Raw genomic sequence first — 4,002 nt, 5'->3', positions numbered from 1 at the left:
GTACATTTGTGATATTTGAACATACATCCTTAACTGTCATTTGTTTCATTTTACCAGTCCAAACCTAACTTACTTAGCTCTAGATTCATATATCCAGCTGCTAGTTTAGACACATGCAACTGAGATGTTCCATAGGCATGTGAGCCTCAACCTGTCCAAACCTCAACTCATAATCTTTTCCCCCACAAAATGTCCTCCCTCCTCCTGCCTTCTCAATTTGAGGAAATGCCATTCGAATCTAGTGTGTCACTAGGTGGACACCTGGCTGTCATCTTCTACTCCTCTGTTTTCCTCAGTTTCCACTTCTGGTCAAATACCAGGTCCAATTGCTTTTGTCTTCTAAGTACATCTCCTCTACGTTCTCCTCCTCAGAGGCCTTTCTTTATTCGGGCCTGTATTTCTCTGCTGAAGTATTACAGTGCTCTTCTCTCTACATGCTTTCCTTAGCTCTAGTCTCACTCTGCTCATCAATTCCTCTCACACCCTTTCCAAAACAAATACTCTTTTCTGATTTTGAAAAATACACAGTTGTGATCTTTTCAATATGCATTTTTTTTTTTCCTGTTTAAAATCTTTTAATAGATCCTAAGTCATCAAAGAGCCATTAAAGCATGGGGTTCTAGTCGGTACAAAGCTCTTTGTGACCTGGCTCTAGCTTCTCTGGTCTCATCCCTGACAACCATTCATTTGTTCATTAAAAAAAAAAAAAGATTTTGGGGCACCTGGGTGGCTCAGTCGGTTAAGCGTCTGCCTTCAGCTCAGGTCATGATCCCGGGGTCCTGGGATCGAGCCCCGCGTCGGGCTCCCTGCTGGGCGGGGAGCCTGCTTCTCCCTCTCCCTTTGCCTGCCGCTCTCCCTGCTTGTGCTCTCTCTCTCTCAAATACATAAAAATCTTAAAAAAAAAAAAAAAAAAAGAAAAAAAGATTTGCATGTCTGCTCTCCGCTCTGCGGAGTGCTAGGTGAAAGAGTTTTATCAAGGAGCTTAAATTCTAGAGGGGGACAGATGACAAGTGTATACTATTATCAGGTGGTAATAAGTGCCTTGAGCAACATAAGGCTGGGTAAGGAGTTAGGGAATAGTAGGCTGCTGATGTGGGTGCCCGTGCCATTTATAGAGGGCTGTATGAGAAGGCCTCTGTTACCGTGGCGTCTGAGCAGAGACTTGAAGTGTTGCGGGGAGTGAGAGTTTTAGATTTGTGAGAAAAGCAGGTGCTGAGGCCTTGCAGAGGGAGGGTGCTTGAGATGTTTAGAGAACAGGAAGGGGTTGGCTGGAGGCAGGTGAGGGCTGGGGTCAGGCTGGTGGAGGCGCCTGCAGACCCAGCAGGCCAGTGTGAGGACTTTGACTTCTGAGCTCAGTGAGTCTGAGCCTAGAGTGGGTCCTCTCCACAGACAGAGATGCATTCCTGTCTCCTACTTGAGGTTTCTCAAGTACGCTACCTCTCCTTCTACCAGCAACAGTGCTGCCTTAGCCCTCCCCTGTGTTCCCTTAGTAGTACTCTTTGTCATACCCATACTGAATAGCTGCCTTGTTTGTCTCCTCTCCCTAAGCTGAGGTCCTAGATTTTTTTTTTTAAACCTCTGAATTCCTATTTCATTGAATTAATAATGTCTGTCGAATTTTAGAATTGCTGAAAATGGGGTAATTACTGAAAACTGGGTAAGAGATGCTCAACAGTATTGTGGAGTGGACTGCTACCTCATGTGAATGTGGATTCTGTTTTGCTGATCACTGTGCATTTAGTGCCCAAGCAATGAGCCGTGCATAGTAAGTGGTGAATGATCGAGTGAACACCCATGTGCCAGCCTCTCTGCTTGCTCCTCTGCTTCCCTGAAACCCACAGGCAAGCCTCCGCCAAATTTCTTAACACCTTTCCCTGCTGCCTTATCCTTTCTCTAATCACAAGCTCAAGAAATGCCAATATTTTGGAGATTCTTTCATTCATTCATTATAAATGAACGTAAATGTAACAAAGAAATGTAGGTAATTTCTCTCCAGGCTAAATAGATGGGGGTTGTTGCGCAATTTTGGGCTCATTTGCACTTCTGTTTTCCTTTCTTTGGTGGTAATTTTTTTGAGGTTATTTTATTACTGGGCCCTTGAATCTTTAATAAACAAGACACTGATGGGTCTAGAATATCCTTTCTAGAAACAGCTCAAGCATGAGTAGACTGAAAAGTCTACTACCAGAAATAAAATCGACAGTATTTCTTAGCGTGTTTCATTTGGTTGAACAAACAATTAGAGTTGGTTTATTTACCTCACTGTGCTGCTGCAGACCTGTAGGCTTTTTGTGCTCACCACTGAGTCTTTAGAAATGGCCGGCTGCAGCAGGGACTCTTCAACCCCACAACATCTAGGTATCATCTTAAGCCTGGAAATCTTACCAGTAACTCTTGAGTCCTCAGTCCTTACATCTCAGGCTTCCACATTCTGTTTCCCCCATAATACCTGCGTGTCTTTGAGCCTGCAGGGGAAGGACGTTGGGAGACCCTAAGGATTGTATTTGCTGTAAGATGAGGCAAAGCATTTAATTTTTTTTTTTTTTTTAGATTTTATTTATTTATTTGCCAGAGAGAGAGAGCGCAAGAGAGCGAGAGCATAAGCAGGGTGAGTGGCAGGCAGAGGGAGAAACAGATTCGCCACCAACCAAGGACCCCAATGCAGAACTCCATCCCAGGACACTGGGATCATGACCTGAGCCGAAGGCTGACACTTAACCAACGAGCCACCCAGCCGTCCTGAGGCAAAGCATTTAAAGTAACATATGTTAGTGATAGGAATTTTTTTCCATTTTTAACTAAAAATCATTGTGTGCAGTAGGCTGTCTTATGTATAATCAGAAATACTGGATTATTGATCTTTAATAGTGTTGCAGTCCATTGTGATAAACCTAGTGTGATAGACCCTTTAGTTTTTTAGTATGTGAAATACGTTGTATATCTTAGTCCACTTAAAGTGGGTACCATTTGTATTTTGACCAACAAAGTGGTAATTTTGCTCTGTGCTGAGTGTTTGTTTTGGGTTTGAGTTTTTTTGTTTTCGCTGTTTTAATGGTTGTGTGTGAGTAGGGCCTTCATTTTATTTCTCTAATAGAGTGGTCTTACTGTGAAATGTGTACGTTGGTTTTCTTATGTCAAGGACAATTGTTAGGGACTTTGGTTTAAGTTTACTCTCACAAATTAAAAAAAAATTGTTACCTGCTTCTATTTGTATATAGCATATTAGTGTGTGACTTGGGACAATAGTAATGCATTTGGTTATTTTAAGTACAGTATTATCATTGCACCATGGCAGTCAGGTGCCGCAGTACCCAGGCACGCTCGAGACTTGCGGGTGCGCTGTGACAACCCTCTCTTTTTGTTATGCTGACCCAATAGCAGACACTGTGATGCCTTAGGAAAACTGAACCTCTTTTTAGCCAAGAGAACAGACTTATTATCCATTTTGGTGAAATTACAAGCTCAAATTAGTAACTGTAAGTCAGCTACATTCGTGTGAAGCTAGAGTGGGCTTAAAGTATGGTACTCACATTTTGGAGTCTAGAAGACTACTGGGTGAGAATTTTTTTTTTCCCTAATAAACTAATTACACTTTTCTTTTGGGTATGGCCTAATCCCTTTAAAATATTCTTTATTACTACTTACGAAAGATAAGTGCCTATTTATAATGGCACTTCAGAGGCCCAGAAATTAAGGGATTTGGATTCCGGTACTCCCTCTGCCACTACAGAGCTGTGTTGCTTTGGGCCCCTGACCTGTCCTGTCGGGCCTCTGGTTCTCCATCTGTTGGCGGTCCTTTCCACTGCAGCTCCCTTCCCTAACAGGGATGGTTGAGTTCTGACACTCCTTCTGTTGGTTTTCCTCCGTCCTTAAGCCCTTGCTACCTATGTTGCGAGAGGGATCCTGTTACAGGGTACTCTTTGACGTGAATAAAAGGTACGTCGTCAACACTCGATGAATTTGCTCTTTTTTAAAAAAAGTTTTATTTAAATAGATACGTGC

Source organism: Phoca vitulina, unplaced genomic scaffold, assembly GCF_004348235.1.
Source record: "Phoca vitulina isolate PV1807 unplaced genomic scaffold, GSC_HSeal_1.0 scaffold3, whole genome shotgun sequence".
NCBI lineage: Eukaryota > Metazoa > Chordata > Mammalia > Carnivora > Phocidae > Phoca > Phoca vitulina.
This window is presented reverse-complemented; position numbering follows the sequence as displayed.